Source organism: Ornithodoros turicata, unplaced genomic scaffold (assembly GCF_037126465.1).
Source record: "Ornithodoros turicata isolate Travis unplaced genomic scaffold, ASM3712646v1 ctg00000950.1, whole genome shotgun sequence".
Classification (NCBI taxonomy): Eukaryota; Metazoa; Arthropoda; class Arachnida; order Ixodida; family Argasidae; genus Ornithodoros; species Ornithodoros turicata.
In genome coordinates this window covers 486,441-508,433 of record NW_026999424.1, presented here as the reverse complement: position 1 = coordinate 508,433, position 21,993 = coordinate 486,441, and the positions used below count along the sequence as shown (strand labels likewise).

Here is a 21,993-nt window from a genome sequence, read left to right as displayed (position 1 = left end):
CTCGAGGACACAGGTTGACGAGGTACCTTCTGGAAGTAATAAAGCGCGCGCAAATGCCACAGCTCTTCGGATGTTGTCGGCTTTTACGGGCCGAAGCCGTAGCCACCGCTCCATAGCCAATCACGCGGCATCTCTCTGCGCGCCTTACAATGACGTTCCGAAAGCGGGCACATATAATGTCGGACGTAGAAAGTTCTCCGGACTCGGACGCCGAGTTTGTGGACGATTCCCAAAGTGACGAGCCATACATTGACAACTTTGAGACTGACTGGTTCCTTGAGACCAACACGGACGACGGCCCTTTTCATGGGGACCCGCTGCCCCTTGCAATCACGGAACGGAGCGCTGAGGAAGAGCCTCACGCGAACAGCATAGCCAAAGTTAAAGAACTGAGAAACGAATTCAGGTACGCGGCACTGCTTTGTATGTCCTTGCAAGGAACACTGCGTATCTACCTTGATATTGCAGGTGTGACTGCGGCTGCTGCAGACCCGAACATGAAGACGAGTTTATGTGCTGCAGCTCAGTAGATAAAGTTCGGGGGATATGCTTCAGCGCGGAGGTCAGCTGCATTGGCGATCACCGTCTGTTTGAACCGTTGTGCTTAAATGAAGAACTATTAGAAGTGAATATGCGGCGCTTAGCGTACTATATGGGGCAGTGCCCTGACAGAAACAGGTAAAGTATAAAACTAATAAAACTGATAACGTGTTTCAGGAACTGTATTTATTTACAAAAGGTCAGAATGATTCATCATAACACTGCACTCTGGTGCACAATCCAAACTCATCTAATCACCTCACAGCAAATGCTTTGATACAGACGACTGGGATTTTAAAATATTATGACCTACACCCATGGTAATTTTGCATATTTGCATGGAGTACCAACATACAAGCTAAGCAAGCATTAACGATGAAAGGTGTAAATTGTGTAAGCAAGCATGTTATGCATAATGCATGTATATTGCAAAACAGTGAAATAAGCTCAAAGGTTTCAACAAAATCGCAGCACTGCACACTAACATTTCCCTGAATCCCCTGAACCCTCAGTAAGTTGAAAGACCGCAAAATTGAAATTGGAGGCAACTCGGTCCAAAGACTGCTCAAGGAATACAGCAAGAAATCTTTTGCAGCAAGCTTCGCTTCACTGCCTACTCAAATTTTGTTTGGTGGGTCTGGGGCCGGCTTGGACGAGGAAGGCGACAGAAAATCCCGGGGTGCTGTGTCTCCAAAATAAGGCAGGCATTTCCATCACCTACCTACCGTGGCTTCATGGGTGCGTAAAGTGCCTAACACTATTCAACATGTCTCCCTATCAAATGCTGCCCATAGCCATGGCTGCCCTTATTTTATGCAGATGTTCCACTCCAGTCACAAGTGCTGAGAGCAGTCTTGCTGGGGTGATGCACCAATGCCCTTGTACACAGTCAGCACAGCCTCCTTACTCTGGCCAGTCAAGTGTGCTGTCAGGGTCAGAGACATGTGGCCAGAGCGCGGAGGTGCTAATGTTGCAATAGTGTGTTGGTCATGGTCAGCAATAGTCATGGTCAGCGCCCGGGACTTCATACAAATGTATTTTCTGTATGCATCTATACAGTGTATCCAAGTGAAAGCAGGCAAGCGCCCTTCACAAAGAGAGCAATAAGCAGAAACCTGAAGCTATTTTTGTAGAAATTGAGTTAAAAACAGGTGCTGGATAAAAAGAACCACCTGTTTGCGACTCAAGTACCACAAAAAGAGCCGCAGGTTTCTGTTCATTGCTCCCTTTGTGAAACGCACTGGCCCGCTTTTGCGGGGACACACTGTTAAGAAGGGAGTGACTTTTTCGGGTTAAACCCGATTCCTGCCGGTTATTCCTCCCGAACTGACCTCTGACCCATTCGGGTTAAACCCGATTTCTCCCTGAATTCTAGTCACTACGAAATCCTGAAGTGAGGATTCCACCGAAGACTAATAAAGACCGCCACGTGTAGCATACGTAAGAATGGGTCACTTCCAAGCAATACACACCAGGTGTGTCAACACTGTCTATGCTTTCAGGAATTACTGCTAGAAGGTCATGATCTCGCAAAACAAAAACAACAAAAGAACAGAAAAAGAGATCAGTAAAAGACTTAATAGACAAGAGCAGAAACAAAAACACCCGATAACACCCGAAGGCACAATTATCACCACATTTCTCCCCGAATCACAGATTTAAAAATAGCGCGTGATTTTTACCCCCCGAATCTGTAAAAGGCATTTAACCCGAAAAAGTCACTCCCTATGTATAAGTACCGTGTTTCCCCACATTCCCAATAGGCCATTTTCAAAAGTTCCAGACTGCACCGCGTGCGCCTACACTGAATTGGCCTGGTCGCCACTATTGTCTGAGGCATGAAGCATGGGTAAGAGAGAGAGAGCGATATCAGCGGACATAGGACTATTTTAACCGACTTGATGTCTTTCAAAATCGAAAGCCCTAAAATGGCTGTGGCTATGTATTGTAATGTCAGGTACCTCAGTGTTGGTGAAATCTAAATTTCAATTTCAATTTTAAAAATGTATGTTTCAATTTTGATGGTCCATTTCTCTCCATTTTGTAGCTGATGCGCCAATAAAACCCGAATCAAATCAAATCAAATCATTTCTGTCCATTATTTCCCTGCACGACATCAATAGTATACTATACGGTTCTGTGCCATACTCTTCCCATCATGTTTTATGGCGCGAGGGTTTTCCATACATATTTTCAGCACATATGGTACTTTATATATGCATATTTTGGAAAATCTTTGTAGATAAAGCCCCATGCCCTAGTCAGATATTTTGAAGGTTGGAAGTTTCCGTAAAAAGTAGTGGTGTGTAACATGGAGCCTTCAGTTTTGTATCACCTTGAGACACTTTGTATCAGTGTGCTGTGGTGAATCTGTGCAGTACAAGACGTTTTACGGTGTGTTCCACTTTGAGTCCTTTTTATTGTTCCTAGTATTTATTTATTTATTCAGATTCTGTTGTGCAATACTGGAAGATTCTTATCTTCATTGTGATGGTTGTGCACAGCTGCAAAAGCATGTTGACAGTGTCTGTCCTTGGTGCTTTACAAACTGTTTATCAACGACAAAGTTATTAAGATGACGGTAAAACATTAAGATTCTGCAAAGACAAAGGCATTAAGATTAATTAGGAAGTGTGACTTCAGAGTTGCTGTAGATTGAGATCATCCTTTCAAACCCAGGTATGTAAAATAGTTAGCTCGTTAGCTTGAGAAAGCGGGGAACGTTTATACGTTTGCAAAATGTTCTGTTTGCTAATGTAATGTAATGCTAATGTAATGTAATGTATGTTTGCTAATCCTGTGCGATTCCCCGAGGCTGTTTGAGCCGCATTTGCAGTACCCTGGAATCTATGGTAGCATGGTGCAGAGCAGCACCAGTAAAAGCGATGCCAATAAGAACTGAACGCACTCGAGGCGAGTTTATAAGAATAGTGTGTGACAAATATTAGCACAAAAGGGTGTATTATTATTACTGCAAAGGTAGTAATTATTGCAGGGTCTTTGTTTTTGCAAATTTTACAATCCAAGTTTTTCCACATGTGTAATGACCCGCGAATCATATTCATCACAGCAACGGGAAAACATCGGTAGCGGAAGGTGCAGCGATGGCAATGGCTACATGTTTTTTCAGAAACTCAAATTTACAAATCTCTCGACTCAACTGGATGTAGTGTGAAAGAAACAGGCACTCAATTTCATGCAGCTCAGTGAACCATATTTTGTCGCATCTGAAAGTGTGAAGTTGAAAGACCCCCTGTATTAAACATCAAATGTGCCCTAATAGGGCTTAAAGTCTTGGGATGACTGGGACGTGCCTGATCTATGGTCTGACTTCATATAAATGTGCAATATACACGTTTTGCGTTCACAGGGTTATTACAATGTGTATGTCAAAGATTACAACATTTTTAAAAACTGTGTGATGTTGGTGTTGTGTTTTATATATTTTCGTGTGCTGTGTAGTTGATTTGTCTAACGTGTAATTCATTTTGTACCACTTCCCAGGCCACAACTGAAGGCAGACATAAAAGCATGATTAAACTACAAATCATTTTGTCGCATCATATCACTTCACCAGCTCCCCTGTAGAGCCTAGCTTCAAGGGCATTAATAAAGAAATAGACTTGTTTCGCTACTCCTTATTTTGAAATCCTTCATGCAGCTGCAGAGGCTGACAGGGACATCCAGCAAGTGGCAGAGTTACTGGGCCTGCTTTGACCATTTTGTGCCTGCAAAATTTTGCAAACAGTGATATTAGCACATGGGGAAAACCCTGGAACACATGGTGTTCACAACCAAATAGATTCAGCTGGTTCCGGCAACAAAGTTTTGTTGTGCACGAAATCTTGTTTTTTTTTCTCTTTTTCTTTGTGTTCACCATGTCTGACCTCACACAACAGTTCACTAAAACGGCAGGAACGTACACATTCGTGGTTTCGGTGCCTTCCTCTCTGGGGAGCTTGCAGCATTGATTGACGACTGACACAGTACAAGATGAGATGAAGGAACAATGAGGTCGACACAATATAAACCTCAATAACGCCCAATACAATCTGATCAATGAAATGCAGCAGTCGAAAAGACACCGGCGACGCGAACAGAACCCGCACTGGGGTTGCTAGTCAGCTGGTGGCGCATTTCATTACCGCTGCTGGCGCCTTCTTTGCTATTACATTCCATTGACTGACGACTTTTCCTGATGGCCTTAGTCACCTACGTTTCGCTCAGGCCGTACCCCGGCTTCCTTACCCCACTTAGTTTCCAAAAGCGACAGGTCAACTCAGGCGGCAACTCGCGCGGCAATTCAGGGCCCGTTTGCATAAAACGTCGAGCACATACTCGTTCTCGTTCTCAATAGCTTTGGTGGTGCTCTCGTTTTGGTAGGTCTTGTTGCTAGCACGAAGCACAGTGCGGGCATAGAATGTCCGCTCACGACGGCCGTCGTTGCACCCACAACGAGGCCATCCTGTAAAGCTTGTTAAGGAAGACCAGCAAAACTATCTTTAAGCTCATTAACGACACCAATTATCACGGAACACACCCAAAACTTTCACCTTCGCCCAAAGAGCTGCGCCATCGCATCGACGATTTGGCACTAGCCAAGCCACGAGCGCGGCTAAGCCAAGACGAAGCCGGGACTAGATCAGGGTTTGCCGACCACAGGACCGCCGTACCAGGGAAATTTAAAAAATCGTTTTCTTAAAAACTACAAACAATTTGGTGAAAATATTTCACATGTATGGTCGGTGTGCGGAAACGAACGCACAGCGCAAGCATGGTTCTATTCTGTGTCAACCGAAAATCGACGGAGCTGAGCTTTAACTGTACCCGTTAGGGCAGCAGGGCCTAGGTCTCTGGGAGGCTTTGGCGCAGGCAGGGCGTCTAGAGGCGCGGATGGTCTGACCTGGTTCCTGGGATTACCGGACGTTTGGTTGCAAGCTAGCCCCGTGCTTGTCCATGGGCTGTCGAGACCGGCCGCTTTAAACCAATCTGGGACCCTCTCTTTCCCTAGTTCTCCTGACGGAGCCCCTGGGGCGCCTCTCGACGCAGAGGATTCCTTTGGTAATCACGGTACACATCTCGACTTCCCGCACGCACCTTTCGGTGTTTTCGAGGAGGGCTGCTGTCACCAAGGGGCACAAGTCTACCCCTAGACTGGAGCCCAGCACTCCGTAGTTCACCTGGGGTAGGGCGGCTACGCCCACCCTCCTTGATGACACGACCCGTGCATGTACCTGGGCTGTTGGGTCCCACCAAAAGAGTAGAGACCCGACTACCCGCACGCGCCTTTCGACGACGTAGAGGTTCGTGTCGTCCAGGGTGTGGCTGTACAGGGGCCACTGAACTCGTTGTACTGGGACAGTCTGAAGGTTCCCTTACGGGCACCACCGGCTTCACACCCACCGGTTCCACCGGTTTCGCTTGGTTGAGGGAAATCCTTCCAGGTGTGGGTGAGCATTCACGGGCACTCACAAGTGAGGCCCCCCACAGTGAGGCTCCCCAGTCAAAATCCTCAGACAATCCTCAATCTTCAGACATGAGCGTTACTTGGATCCTTGGGCTCGTTGGTGGCCTTCCCGCGACATCCAGATTCCCCGCACGCGCCTTTCGACGTCTAGGAGATCTGCACTCAGCAGGGTAGGGTTCCACGACCGGGACTAAAAGTCTTAGACATGGGGAGGCATTCTAGGATGCTTCCGGGGAACGCGGTCCCGTCCTTGGGGACGCTCGAGAATTGGCAGGCAAGAGATTGGAGTGGTCGGTGATCGGAGAGACCGAGACGTGGCAGCCTCAGCGGCTTGACTCATGGGCGTAGTATTGGTAGTACCTTCAAATCTATACTGCTTCTCCCACTCTGCATCAAGCAGCTCCTTCATCATTCGGGTGACTGGTGTCCAGTCATTGGTATCCCAATGAGTTGTTTCGGAAGGAGAGTAGGGGGTCCCTGACATCACAGGTGATCGCCCCTTCAACTGGTGACTCGGCCACTGATCATCCAGTATACACTTCACAACCCGGGTCGTGCGGGACCAGAAGTCCTCGTACACGCCGCATCTGTCGGGTGGAGGGGTTTGTGGGGAACTGCCCGTCTCAACCTGGGTCTTACCGCTGGGTGAACATCGCGGACGCCCTCGGCTTCCTTTCACCGCCAGCTCCTGGCTTGTTTGGGTAGGGCGCTTTTTTGATTTCTGATGCACCCTTCGATGATGTCCCCTCACCATCTCAAGCGAACGGAACTGCTCGTTGCACACGGCACATTTCCAGCTGATAGCCTTCTTATTGTGCCTCACTTTGAGATGCATGTACACCTCCGGTGCCCTCAAGGGGTATGCGCACAGAGGACAACGTATCGTCCCGAGAATGGGAAAAGAAATGGGTCCGAGACGGGCGCTAACGTTCTCGGCCCCGCACCATCGTGTGCATGAGGGGTTAGGTGCCTTTTGCACACAGCATGACGACCGCTGTGCTTTATCGGTATCTTTTGGCACTTGGCATGGCGACCATTGTGCTCATCAGGCATTTCCTTGCACATGGCATGACGACCACTGTGCGCATCAGAGTCGAGTTTGACATAATCAGTGGTTCCCACATTCTACAGTTCAAGTGGGTTTTCCTCTGTCATATCCGGTGTTGTGTCACAATCAGAAGCAACCGGTATGGAGATGGCTTTCTTTCGCCGAACTCCTGTCTGGTGTGGCGGGTTACCAGAATGTTCCCGGAGCTTATGGGTATCGGAATCCCCATTGGGTAGGTGGCCTTTGGCCAGCCGGACATCAGAAGAACTCTCGATTTTACGTCCGCTGTTTCCGGCGGGAACCTCGCGGAGGCGGCTACCCGGTGTAACTATGTGAACCATTCCTTGCTCTATCGCTCACCAACGGTCCCAGCCCCAAGCCGAAGCTACAGGAGGGCCAATATATGGTCCGCACAAGAACGAAAGAGAGTCATAGTTACTCCCTCATACTAGATTATTCCTACTGCCACTTATCACTCGTCTTTGAACAGATTGCATTTGAAATACATGGTGGGAGTCATACTTGGCCGTGCTTTGTGTCATTTAGCTATTTTTTTACACAAATTTCTCTTTATTGGAAGAGATACCATAGAATCTGGGTAATAGCTAACATTACGAGGCAGCTTCACCGATGGGGGTAACCACCGAGGTCATTCTGCCAAAGACCCAATAGGATCTTACACTTCCTTGAACTGCGATAACTGATATGGTGCTTATATCCCGCTTGGAGAGACCCATTTGGAGCAGCTGGTCCGCACTTTCTCTAGACCAAATTCCTTTGAAATTTAGCGTAATGCTACTTGCTGATATTGCAGAAGGGTTATCAGCCCCACGTTGGATTTCCTGAAAGACATCTTCTCTTCCGTACTTGAGAGCCTTGTGGCCATGTGCAAGGTCCAGGGTGATGCCTGTACCCACCACTTGGGCATCGAGAATTACAGTCTTGTCGTCTCTGCGTGCAACGATGTCTAGCTTAAGTCTCCCGTCATGGACATCGATGATGGGCTCGATGGTCGTAGTCCAGCCTAGATCTCTAAGTCGACGATCAACGAAGTGTACCACAATGTCGTGTCTGCGGACCCTCGCGCCATGGGTGCGATGGCAAACTTGTACTATATGCGCCAGCGTTTCTTGGGAACGGCACCCAGCTCTGCAACTTCTTTCTGTGGACAGGCCTCTTCCACAGCGCACCTTGCAGGGTAAAGCATTAATTCTAACTTTAATGGCGTCAACGTATTGCCTTCCCTGGATCAGTCGTGTGGCTTCTCCAACCCATGTATGGGCAAAGGGAACTGAAGCTGCTTCGTTGAGGGCTTTGCCGTCATTGCTGGCGTAAAGGCGGGAGGCCCAATACTTCTTGGTTTGGTAGGGTGTACAAAGATGTCTCCCTTGAAAAGTGGAAGCTTCTTCTGCTCGACGCAGAAGATCCTGCACAGAAGACGATTTAACTGCTTCCCGCACAGCTGGGTGAGATGACGTAGAAAGCCATAGAAGCCTTGTTCTTTGATTGACGGGGACATCGATACGGAGGGAGGGGACACCAAGACCTCCCATTTTTGTGGGTGTATAGAAGAATCCTATCGGTGTATCATGTGGTAAAAATAACCTCTTCCTTACTGCATTCCGGATGGAGAGATCAAGTTTCTCTAGTAGTTTCAGATTCCATCGTCCTAATACAAGTCGGTGTTGAATTCTAGGCAGCAGGTAAAAACAAAGAAGAACCATCCTCTGCTGCGGTTTTAAAGGTGCTTTTTGTATTATTTTCAGACCCTCTACGAGGTCAGTGGACTGTGGTGGAGCACGATCAAAAAAGTCGAACTGTACTCCCAAGTACCTCCATACAAATTGAGGACCGGCCGCAGGTACTGGTGTGTTCATGACTGTAAATTTCCTCTGGTCATCCACCTTAATTTTCTTTTCACGTCCTGAGGCAACCAGCGAAACAGTAAAGGTCTTGTTTATGTTCACCTGTAGTCCTCGCTCTTGCAAAAACGTTACAACTTTGTCTAATCGATGCTGTAAGCCCGCAGGTGATGAGGCAGCGACGACTAAATCATCGGCAAAAGCCATGGTGTCCAGAGTCGCCTCACCAATAGGGAATCCGATGCCAGTATCCGTCTCACTCAGCATCTTGTGCAGCACAAGGTTGAATAGTATTGGAGATAAAGGATCTCCCTGTCGAACTCCTATGGTGGGATGAATAAGGCGGTGACTACCCTGGACGCAAAGCAGCGTAGGAGAATCTTGCAATAAATCCGCGAGGTAGTCAAGAAAATCTTGTGCAATTCCTCCTTGACTCGCTCCTTGCAGTATCGCATCCCTGGAGACCCGATCGAATGCCTTGGTTAGGTCAAGGATACCCAAGAAGAGGGATTTCTTCTTAAGGCGAGCCTCTGCGATTCCAGTGCGAAGCAGGAGAACATTATCGGCACATCCGTCGAGAGGCAGGAAGGCACGCTGTCTATAGTTAAAGTCCAGGAAGCTCGTCAGACGTTTTGCCAGTATCCGGTGGAATAGTCGTAGAAGAACAGAGGAAATAGTTATAGGACGAAATTCAGAAGCCTGCTTGGCGTGGGTGGTCTTGGGGATGAAAATAGTTCATGCGTTACGAAGACTAGTAGGTAGTCTTCCTAGTATCATAATCATGTTGAGTACCAGGCGTAATACTGTGACGGGAACTGCTCGTAGTTGTCGCGCTGGAAAATTGTCGGGTCCTGGAGATGAATTCTTGGGTGGCATGTTATTCTTTATGCCCTGTGCCGTGATAATGTAGAATGGTTTAACTGACACATCTGTGTTAGATGTCGGGAGGACTGGAAGGTCTCTTGAACTTGTGAACGTCTGTTCCCAACTATCCAGGAACGCCCGTTCGTCCTCGACTGCAGCCGGAGCGTAACCATCGAGGACGAGACGGGCGCATTTTAGCTGGTTGCGGCGATACAGATCCTGGGTTCTCGCATACAGGATTCTCTTCTGGCGGCGTCTGCTTAGGGGAGGCGTCCGTTGTGGCCCTTGTCGGGGGGGGGAGGCCTATCCGGGGGCGTTGGCAGGACAAACACATCCCTGATGTAATCATTGAAGGAAGCGGTGATATCAGCTCCTGCTTGAAGCTGGTGACCCAGGTCATACAGTCATTTCGTGTCACTATTGTCCTAACCTCTGCAAGCAAAGTCTCGTGTCTTTGTCAGGTCGTTCTTCAGTTGGTGCAGCAGGTCGTGGGGAAGACTGTAGAGGAGGTTCCATTACCTCAGGAATCACCGAGAGGGATTGAAGGAGGGCTGTGTAGGAAGCTTGTTTCCGATGCGATTTGATACCTTCCAGTGAACGCTCAGAAATAACTTCATGCAAAGCCAGATTCATGAATCGAGAAGGCCTTTCCATTCGGAGAAGGCGCACTTCTGCTTGCAGATTATTCTTACTGCCGCCTATCACTCGTGTTTGAACGGATTGTATTTCAGAAACATGGTGGGTGTCATACTTGGCCGTGCTTTGTGTCATTTACTACCCAAAGCAGATTATTCTTACTGCTGCTTATCACTCGTCTTTGAACAGATTGCATTTCAAAAACATGGTGGGTGCCCACTTGGCCGTGCTTTGTGTCATTTAGCTATTTTTTTAATCAATTCTCTCTTGTTACGGGAAGAGATACCCTTACAAGGGAACAAGTCCCCAAAAACCGCGGCCTCCCCGGGTCTGGTCCCTCCTTCACCGATGGGTGGCCATCGTCGTCATACGTCCGAAGATTTTATAGCAGCGGACGCCGCCATCTAGTGCCATGATAGAAATTGTCCCTATGTCTCGCCTCGTAAGGCCCATATCAATCAGCAGATCGGCACTAGTCTTCGCCCAAATGCCACGAAATGACAGGGTGACACTTCCCACTACTACGGCTTCAGTTGTGTCTCCTCTTGCTTGACTGGTGATGTCTTCTCGTCCATACTTAAGCACCTTGTGCTCATGTGCCAGTTCTAAAGCAATGCCCGTCCCTACAATCTGAGCGTCTAGCGGAACCGCCTGGGAGCCCTTCTTCGCCAGCAAATCAGGCTTCAAAATACCCTCTGGCACTTCATACCTTGGCTCGATAGTTGTTGTCCAGCCTTTGTCTTCTAGTCGTCTCGCGACAAATCGTACCACGTTATCATGCCTTCGAGTACGAGCCCCGTGCGTCCGGTGGCACGACTGAAGAATATGAGAGAGGGTTTCATCAGCACGGCATCCAGCGCGGCAAGTCTTCGGTCCCTCCAAACCACGACCCGACCTGGTCCTGCACGGCATGGCGTTCACCCGAACCTTAATGGCGTCGATAAATTGTCGTCCGGGCAGAATCCTGGTACCCTCGCCGATCCACCGATGCGCGTACGGGACCAGGGTAGCATCAGCCAAAGCCTTGCCGTCGTTCGAAGAATATAAGACGGTAGCCCAATACTTTACAGCGTCAGTCGTGGAGAGGAGTTTCCCAGCGTGATATGAAGAATATCTGGCACGGTCGAGAAGTTGTCGCATGCTGTCAGTCTGAAGAGCGGGAAGCGTTGAAGAACGGGAATGGTCACTCTCATGGACGGAACCGCCAACCGCCGTGCGAGACTGGTGCATGTATGTACGCAATGGGACAGACATGGGGTAGCCGAAGCCAAAGACGAACCGCGTTCCTTACACAGAGGTCCAACCGAGCAAGCATCTTAGTAGTCCATCGTCCCAGAACAAGACGATGATACAGCCTCGGCAGCAAATAATAGCGCAGGATCACCATCCTCTGTTGGGGCTTGAGGGGTGCCTTTTGTACTCTCTTCAATAGTTGTTCGATATCCTGGGCCAAAGATGTTGGTCGGCCCTGTAGGTTAAAGGGGACGCCCAAGTATCTCCATGCGAATTCTGGTCCTGCAGCCGGGATGTCAGCCCCCTGAACTTCAAATGTCTTCTGGGTATCTACCCTCACTTTCCGCTCCTTATAGGCAGGTACCAATGAAACGGTGAAAGACTTCGAGATATTGATGTGCAGCCCTCTCTGACTAAGATAGCGGCAGGCTTCACGATGTTGCAAACCGAGGGGAGACGATGCTGACAAAACAAGATCGTCAGCAAAGGCCATGGCATCGAGGGAGCAACCCCCTAGGCCAAAGCCAATGCCTGGGTTTATAGCCGACAAAAACCCATTTAAGACAAGATTAAACAGAACAGGTGACAAGGGATCTCCCTGGCGGACCCCTGTCGTCGGCTGAACTAGTCGCTCCTCGGCACCAGCACAGAGAAGAGTCGGTGCATCCTGATACAAGTCCTCCAGGTAATATAGGAATTCTGTCGATAGACCACTGGCTCTCGCACCTTCCAGAATAGCATCTCTTGATACCCTATAAAAGGCTTTGGTCAAATCGACCACCGCCAGGTACAGGGCTTTCCCCTTTGTCCTCGCCTCAGCAATAGCAGAAGTGAGGAGAACAACGTTCTCCGCGCACCCATCCACTGGCAGGAATGCGCGCTGGCGGTTGTCGAAATGGAGATGGGTTGCAAGTCTTCTCGCGAGAATCCTATGGAAGCGACGTAATACCACCGACGATATGGTAATAGGTCTGTAATCAGTCGGGTCCACTGCATCGGCCTTCTTAGGGATAAAAACAGTCCTAGCATTCCGAAGGGATGTCGGTAGCCGATCTTGTAGCATTAAAAGGTTGAGAAGCACTCTAAGCACAACCGATGGTACTGCTCTCAGGCATCTAGATGAAAAATTGTCTGGTCCCGAAGCAGAGCCTAGAGGAGGCAGGTTGGCCTTGATGTCCTGTGAGGTGATGACATAAAACGGCTGTACCAATGGAACAACCTCAGGCCGCTCTTCAAGAAGAGTAGGGGGTCCGGGGTCGCTGTCCCGTCATAATGGCCTCCCAGACATCGAGAAACGCCCGTCCATCCCCGACTGCAGCCGTAGCGTAACCATCGAGGATGGTACGGGCGCAATCCGACTGACGTCGCCGAAAAAGATCGTGAGTCTTCACATATGTCGCCCTTTTCTGCTTTCTTCTGCTCAGTTGAGCAGGCTGGCGTACACGTGGAACAGTAGCCGCAGAGTCTTCACGGTTTAGATGGCCAGGTCCAGAAACGACGAATACATACCTGATGTAATCATTCAGGTCGATGCTGACATCTACTCCTAAAACCGCTTGCTTGGCGATGTCGTATAGTCGCGCCTCTTGGTAACTTCCTGGCGGAACACGAGACACTATCTTCTTGATTTCAGTAATAATAGCATTCCTACGTGAAGAAACTGCCGTCCGGATCTCAGCAGGCTGCTGCGGATGACCTCCCATCTCATCTCTTAGGTGTCCAGAATCTTCTCGACGAGGGGCCAACAGCCCCTGAACCAATGACTTGTATATAGGATTTCTTCTCCGGGACTTCACGGCATCAAAAGTGCGCTCTGGGAATAACTCATGCAAAGCTGCATTAATAGAACGAGGCTGATCAGGTTGGCCTAACAGGCGAACCTCAGCCTGGGCCAGGAGGAGATCCTCTTCAGTCGACCATCGAGGTCGCACCCGCTGTGTGTTAATCCCTCGATTGTACTCCTCTGGATGGCGGGATTTACGGTGTAAGCCCAGACCAGTCTTCGTAGAAAAAACCACGCCACACTGCTCGCGCCGATGCAGATTATTCTTACTCCCGCTTTTCACTCGTCTTTGAACAAATTGCATTTCAAAAACATGGTGGGTGTCATACTTGGCCGTGCTTTGTGTCATTTAGCTACCGAGAGCAGATTATTCTTACTGGCGCCTATCACTCGTCTTTGAAAGGATTGTATTTCAGAAACATGGCGGGTGTCATACTTGGCCGTGCTTTGTGTCATTTAGCTATTAAGAACTTTTATTTCAAAAAGCATTCCTCCTGAAGGGCGGAGTCCCCCAATACATGGTTGCGAGCCAGAGGCCATCGCATGGCATGCACTAATGTTACAACAAGACAACGCGTACATCTTTTCTGTCTTCTATGTACATCTTCCTGTCGTTGTCTTCGTGCTTCCTGTCTTCACTTCGTCCTTGACGTCCTCCACTCCAGATGTCGAAGGGTCTTCTGTTCCGCTCCACCGACGCTGTCAGCATTGGTCCCCCTCATCGACGCGACGAGTGGTGGCGTTTTTGAAGGACCGCCACGCCCTGACCGTCCCCTCCAGCGCTTTAATGGTGGCGATCCTCAGCTGACCTTTTGTAAGGCCGAGGGCAAACAGGGAGGCAGCAGATTCAGAGGACCAGACTCCCCGGAACGAGACCGTAGCCGACGTGAAGGAGACTGCTGATTCCAAAGCAGGAGACGAAGGAGACGACATCGATGGAGTGGCCCGGAGCAGGTCGATGATCTCCGGTGTGTTGTAAATCTCGGACTTCTGGCGATGAAGTGTATTCAGGGACCGGCCGCACCCAACCACCTGGACGTCTATGACGTGGATCCCATCATGGCCATAGCAGATCAGGTCCGGTTTGCGTAGGCCTCTTGTCGTAGCGAGATGCCGCTCCCGCTGGACGTGGAACCCCCTCTTCCGCAGACAGGAGGCCAAGAACACTGCTATGGCGTCGTGGCGACGATGCCGCGACCCATTAGAGGTGGGGCAGTGTTGGACTGCGTGGGCCAAGGTCTCTGATGCGGCGCAGCCAGCCCGGCAGCGACGGTCCTCTTCTGGGCGGCCTCTGGTTGAACGGGACCTCGTCGGGACGGCATTCCCTCGCACCTTTACGACGTCGATGAAGTCCCTCCCTGATAACAGGGAGGAACCGTCCGTCACCCAGGAGTGGACCGTCGGGACAGCCGCAGCACCACGCAGACCTCGGCCATCCACGGAGAGATAGAGCTTCTGGGCCCAATAAGAGCGGACCTGTTGTGCAGTCCTGAGGAGGCGGCCGTCCCACGTTGACGCTCTTCTGGCCCATAGACATTCTGACCGGAGAGGAGGGAGGTGGTAAATCGTGTTGGCCACCGACCAGGAGGAGGTGGCCAGCCCCTCCAGCCGGGCCAGACGCAACCGAGGAACCTGTGTGATCAGGGCTGGCACTCCGAGACCTCCATCTCGATGCGACGCATGATAGTAGGGCGTGGGTGTGTCCAGGGGTAGCCTCAGCCACCGGCGGATGGCGGCCCGCGTTACCACGTCCAACTCGTACAGCAGACGCAGGGGTGAGCCACCCAGGATGAGACGATGCAGCAGCCTAGGTAAGATGAAGCTGCGCAGGAACACCAGCCGTTGCTGGGGCTTCAGAGGGGCGCTCGTAATCTTCGCCAGTAAAGAACGCAGCTCATCGATTGGCGCCGGGGGACGGTGACCCATGGTATCAAAAGCGACGCCCAGGTAGCGCCACTCCGCTGTTGTTGTCGAGGCAGGGATACAGCCATTCTGCAGGTAGAAGGACAGAGGGCGTACCACACATTTCTTGTCCCTGCCGGAGGCGACCATCGATAACGTCCGGCACTTCCCAATATTGAACCGCAGACCCCGAGGTGAAAGATAGGCCTCCGCACGGTTGAGAAGTTCCTCGGATGATGCGAATAGTACGAGGTCGTCCGCAAACGCCATGCAGTTGACCGATGTTGCTCCCAGGTTGAATCCCACGTGCGAAGGCAGGGTCTGCAGCAGGCCGTCCAAGACATAGTTGAAGAGGGCAGGGCTCAGAGGATCACCCTGCCGCACACCACAGGACGGAGAGATTTGCCGCCTAATGCCACCAGCCGTCAGGGTCGTTCCTGATGAGGAGTAGAGCCGCCTTAGATACTCGATGAAGGAATCAGGTAGACCAGTCCGCCGCGCTGCCGCCAACAGAGAGCCAAAGGTAACCGAATCAAAGGCCTTCTTCAAGTCCAGCGTCGCCATAAAAAGGGAGCGGCGCCGGCGATGCGCTTCCTTGATGACTGTATCAAGAAGAAACACATTCTCCGCGCATCCGTCGACGGAGGAGAAGGCACGTTGCTGCTCACTGAAGGGGCACGCAGCTCTCAGACGGTTGGCCAGTGCACGGTGGTACAAGCGGAGCAGCACAGATGAAATCGTGATAGGCCTGAAATCCCCCGGGCTCGCAGGGAAGGGCACCTTCGGGAGGAAGATGGTTCGAGCGTCGTGGAGGTAGGCCGGGACGTCACCAGCCAGAAGAAACAGGTTCAGGATAACCACCAGAACCGGGATGGGGACTGCTCTCAGTTGGGACGGAGTGACCCCGTCGGGGCCGGGCGCAGAATTCCCACCAGGAAAGGCAGCACGGACCTCCTCCTCATCAAAGGGCTCGACAATTTCAGTAGCCACCGTCCGTGGGATGGCCTCTTGAGTCTCGGTGAAGTCCGGCACACCCGGAACCATGATCCTCGTCCAAAAGCCCAAGAACTCGACTGGATCCCCGGGGAGCTCTCCTGGAGGGCCGTCCAGAAGAAGGCGGGCGCAGGAGCGACGATTCTTCCTGTAGAGGTCTTGCGTCTTGGCGTACTCCATGCGGCGACGCACACGTCTGGAGGTTCTCCTAATCACCCGCCGCCCAGGAGGCCCAGTGTCCCGTATGGCCTGCGGAGGCAACATATCCAGCAGGAACTTTTCCAGACGAGGAAGGAAGGCCGTAGACTCTGTCGCCAGTTCCACAATGGCCCGCAAAGAGGCCGGACGAGGTCCAACCCCCAATTTAGGCAGGTAGTTGACGAGGAAGGAGCGGAGGCGTCCCTGAGGAGAAGGAGACCCTTGCCCCGGTGTCAGATGGAAGAGAGAGTCCACACCAGATCCCAGGTCTGTAGAGCCGGTCGGCGATGAAGAACCGAAGAAGTCCGCCGTGGGCGCTGGGGACCCCTGATAGTGGGCACCCGAAGAAGATGCAGGCGTGGCCGGAGGAAACGCCGAAGTCCCGGAGAGGCACACACCCAGCGGGGAATTTGGTCCTGTGGCTGAAGCTGATGCTGGAGGCCCAGGTGGGCTCCTACCCGGTGACGAGGGCGCCACGGCTGGAGCAGACGCTGAAGGCGGGGAGCGCACACCCGACGAAGGTGGCGCTGTTGCTGGAGGAGACGCCGTAGGCCCAGGTGGACGCATACCCAGTGAGGATGGTGCTGTGGCTGGAGCTGGCGCTGAGGGCCCTAGCGGATGCCTGCCCGGCGAAGAAGAATTCTGATAGGCTCCAGCTGCGAGTGTGGCCAGTGCTGCGTCGACGCGCACACGGTGCTCCCTCGTGCGTCGAATGCCCTTAATCCCCTCGAGGGTACGGTGGGGAAAGGCATCTTGGAGGCCTATATTCATGAACCGTTGGCCAGTGAGAGACAGCTCTGCCTCCTTGAAAGCCAGCAACTGTCTCTCCTCCTCATTCCAGCGTGGCCTCACCCTAGCAGTCACCACCGCCAGGTCCGCCTCCATCGGATGTGTCCTGCGCATATGCTGGCCCAGACCCTGAGCTGTAGTAAAGACTCGCAGACAGTCCCCAACTGAGCACTGGTGCCCACCTCCAGAAGGCGTCACTGATGGCTGGGCTCCTCCCTCACGCTCTGGGCGAGAAGTAGACGATGTACCAGGCACCACCATGTCCACTCCTGGGTGCATCCAATTGTGGTGGGCTCGGAGACCCTGTACCGACTTGCACCGTCTTCCACACAATGAACATAACACTAGAGAAGTAGCCGAGGTAGGCTCAGATGCAATAACACCAGGATCGACCTGACCCTCACTTGAACTGGTGTCCACTCGACACCGACCAGAAGCATCCACTATGGACGAAACAACAGTGGGATCGTCTTGATCCAGTCCTGAAGTGGTGCCACTTGCACGAACTTGTCCAGTATGGGCCAGACGTACATGTTGTACGCGACCACGTTCGGTCCTGAAGGACCTGCCACATTCAGCACACAACACTGCCATGATCCAACTCGCAACCAGCTGGCTGTTGGACCCAAGTCCACGGCGGTGGCAGGGCAAAAACACAATGCTTGTACTCGCGCCAACAGGGGAGCACCGAAGAGAAATCCAACGGCGCAGGAAACGTCACCACCTTCACCTGAAACCGACTTTCGCCACCTGCTACACATGGTAACAGGGCCCGGGGGACACCACGTGGAGGTATCGGTCAGGAATTTGGCCCCCCAAAAAAGCAGAAAGCAGAAAGCAGATTATTCTTACTGCCGCCTATCACTCGTCTTTGAACAGATTGTATTTCAGAAACATGGTTGGTGTCATACTTGGCCGTGCTTTGTGTCATTTAGCTACTTTTTTTATTAATTCCCTCTTAAAAGGAAGAGGTACCTCTCCCCCCAAACCCCGTAAACTCCGCGCCGCGTGACAGCAATGCCTTCTTCAGCCGTGGGGTTAAACCACGGACGTCATGCGTCCAAACATCCTATAAGTCCGGACGCCTCCCTGTAGAGCAATCACCGACAATAACTTAATATCGGTCTTACGGATCCCCATTTCCAGTAGTAGGTTAGCACTATCCTTGGCCCAGATTCCCTTGAACGACATGGTAATACTTCCAATCTGGAAATCACCCGCAGCATCTTCCTTCCTAATGGCGTCGATCAAGTCCGGTCTATTGTATTTCAACACTTTATGTGCATGTGCTGCTGGAAGGTCAATACCCGTGCCAACGATTTTTGCATCGAGAACCCGCACCTGGTCATCTTTTCTGGCCACTAGATCAGGCTTCAGGAATCCGTCGTATACTTTGAACTTTCTTTCCCTTTCTACTTTCCAGCCCACTTCGACCAGCCTCCTCTCCACCAAGCGCACCGCGTTGTCGTGTCTTCTACAACGCGCGTTATGAGTCCGGTGGCACACCTCGAGGATATGTGCCAAAGTTTCGTGGGTGTTACAGCCCGCGCGGCAATTTCTATCTCCATCTCGGCCCCTCTTCGATCGCGTGAGGCAGGGAAGTGCATTGGCTCTTATTTTGACGGCGTCGATGAATTGACTGCCTTGCATTAGCCTGGTTCCCTCTTGTAACCATTGGTGGGCAAACCCTATTGAAAAATACTTCAGAAAATCTCATAGAAACATTGCATTCCTTCAGAATTTCTTACAGAAGCGTCTTCGTCTCTCAGAATTTCCCACAAAGGATGCAGATTCGAATACCTATCATCACAGGCACACCAATGTGAAAATATCCTGTGGGATAATTCAGGGTCTGGCCTTGTGATTTCTATGAGAAAACAGCGTGATTCAGAAACAGCGTTTATTCCAACTGCCAGCAAGTTCGTTAGTCTGCTTCGAAACGTTGAAGCGCATGGACGCAGCTACGCATTTCATGCAGATATCGCCAGGAATTCAGGATTTTCGTCGCTTTTGAAGTATATAGCACGTGTGTGTGTGTGGTATATAATTGTCCGTACTACGCATTCTCATTCTTTATGCGTCTTTACCCCTGTTCGCACGTATTCTGAGGAATGGAAGGTAGAATGCAGTGAGATGGTTATAGCAACTGTGCTTTAGGCAAACGGTATGTTACATATTTCTATGCCTATCTCTCACGCACACACATGTTGTTTTAACCGTGCTTTTTAAAATGCTGTTTCTTCTAGGTTAAACTCGGAAGAAGCGGCAGCGAGCAGAAATTAATTGGATTCGTACGTGGTCGTAACCCATTCTCGTCTCGAGAAAGTTGGATGATGCTTTTACGGAAGAAAGCCTACGCGTTCCCAATGTGCGAAACAAAAAGTTGTCATAATCACATGAAGAAATTTCTTGGTCGTCGCATTGGACATTTCAAGTACGTGTACAATGCGTTGGGTCATGCCTTTCTGAACTTATTGGCTGGGCCACGAATGTTCTGCAACATTCCTTACAGTGACGGCATGCGACTTACTCTCAATACTTCTCAGCAAGTAAGTATGGGATCCTTCAATTATCATACGTGGCAGTGCAGCTTTCTTAGGATGTTTCTTGCAGGGTGGCCCATTACACTTTCTCACTGGCTTTCTTGCGGGTCTCGAGGCCTGTAAGAAATCCTGTGAAAAAGCCTCACAGGCCACCCTGTAAGAAGCCCTGTAAGAAAGCTGCATTGCCCCTGCCTGTAAGAAATCCTCCCTGGAATCCTACAGGATCCCTGTGCGAAACTCTGAGAGAAATTTTGTAAGATTTAGTCTCATAACCTCATAGAAATTCCTTCAGCAGTCTGAGAGATTTCTTTTGTAAGATTTTCTGAAGTATTTTTTAATAGGGAAGGGCACCTCTGCAGCCTCTCTTAACGCTTTTCCGTCATTGGTGGTATATAGGGAATGAGCCCACAGCTTGTCCATGGCTTCCGCTGTTCGGATAGCCCGACCTCCTCGGCGTAAAGCACTTTCCATCTTCGTGGAGACGTTCTTCATGAAAGGCGTATCCATAATCTCTCTCACCACCGCGGGCTTGTCGAAGAACGGAGGGCGGCAAGCCTCTTCTTCAAGAGTATCGGAATTGTCCACCGCATACAGTCTAAGAAATTTCGTTGAAAAACAGACATATTTACATGAACCGTTGATGTAAAATTTTACGGAACCATTTGTAGAGCCGCTTTAACAGGGCTGCTCGGTCAATCGACACAAAAATGGTCGTTGAGGCGGTCTCCGCTGCGGAGAGTCGGAGTATGTTTTGCAGCGGTTAAGTAGCCCAGCAGAAGAACCTAGATACAGAAGTTGGAAGCAGGACTCGCACAACTCGACAGTTCGCCCACACCGTTATTGCTTTGAAACAGGAACAGCGCAAGTACGTTTCAAAGTGTCGACGGACGTTGTGGCAACCGTCATTCGCCTTTCTCTTCGCCTGCCCTGCGGTTCTGTTGAAGCGTTGGTATGTACACTGCAGTTTCTGTTCTTGTAGTGCTGGAAGTCTGTTACAGCTAATACTCCGGTAATGGAGTGCTAGTTTGGGCTTCTTCGCATACATTGCTTAGAATAGGGAAATCGTGTCTTCTACTTGTCACCCCGCAGGGGGAAAGCAGACGCTGTCGTGTTCGTAATGTCGTTACTACAACCATTCAGTTGGTACGTCAGGCATGGCAGCAAAAGCAATGTTGCGTTCATACAGTTGGTATTGTGTTGTGCTCGTGATTCTTGTTATTTTTGTTGTTGTTGTGTGCGGAATATGATATTCACGCCTTTTAATTCTTCATAATTCTTCATGTCGGTAGGTGTAAGTTACACGTTCTTGTTTTGTTCCTTTTTTCACAGATGACGAACAAATGTAAGCTGCAACATCGATGTCTTCACGTACGAGTTACTTTAGACATCAAAGAAAAACATCTTAATGTCAGCAAGTATACGTTTCCATGTTTTGCGTCTGAATGCAATGCGAAGCGTTTTCTTCACATTCCGTTTTCTCTTCTCAGTGCCTAAGAAATCCTGCTCGTAAAAAGCAACAACTGCCGGCTCCAACGATTTTCAGCATGGAGGAGACTGAGTCATTCCTTCTTGAAGAACTGCAGGTACCGACAGAATAACGGAGCATACAAGACGTGATTTTCTCCTGTAGGTAAGCTTTGTGCTGAGATTGCATGAATGAACCCATGTGTGCTTGCAGCATTATAAAGCACATTATGGCAGTGCACGTTGCTCTCCAGGCAGGACAACCAATCCAGGACATCTCTCTTCCAGCCACACTAGTCATATATTAGAAATTGGTAAGTAATGTGCTGAGATCGTGTTATTGAAACCAGGGGTGCTTTGCTGCATCATGGAGCACATTGTAGTAGAGCACTCTGCGTTTCAGGCAGGAGAAACACTGCAGGGTGTCGCTCTTCCACCCACGCCAGTCATATTATCAATTGGTAAGTCTCCCATGCAAAAACTTCTGGGAAAAGCATAGGAGAGATCATGAACGTGCTGAGGAATAGTTTCCTCCAATGTGTAATTTGCATTTAAAAAGACATTTTATAACGGACAGAATACAAAACTGTCCCAATGACAAATTGCACATATGGTTCGAGTACCCTGGACTATACAGCCCTCATACATTTGCTGACAGAACAATGTCCATC

General features: G+C 50.3%; 1 long non-coding RNA gene across 1 annotated transcript; it reads left to right on the top strand.

Annotated features, from left to right (window-relative positions):
* Positions 1–19,370: 19,370 nt before the first annotated feature.
* Positions 19,371–19,930, top strand: LOC135375866 (uncharacterized). The gene is made up of 3 exons (XR_010417418.1): positions 19,371–19,479; positions 19,562–19,749; positions 19,828–19,930. It is a non-coding gene; the product is annotated as an uncharacterized LOC135375866 (long non-coding RNA).
* The last annotated feature ends 2,063 nt before the right edge of the window (positions 19,931–21,993 follow it).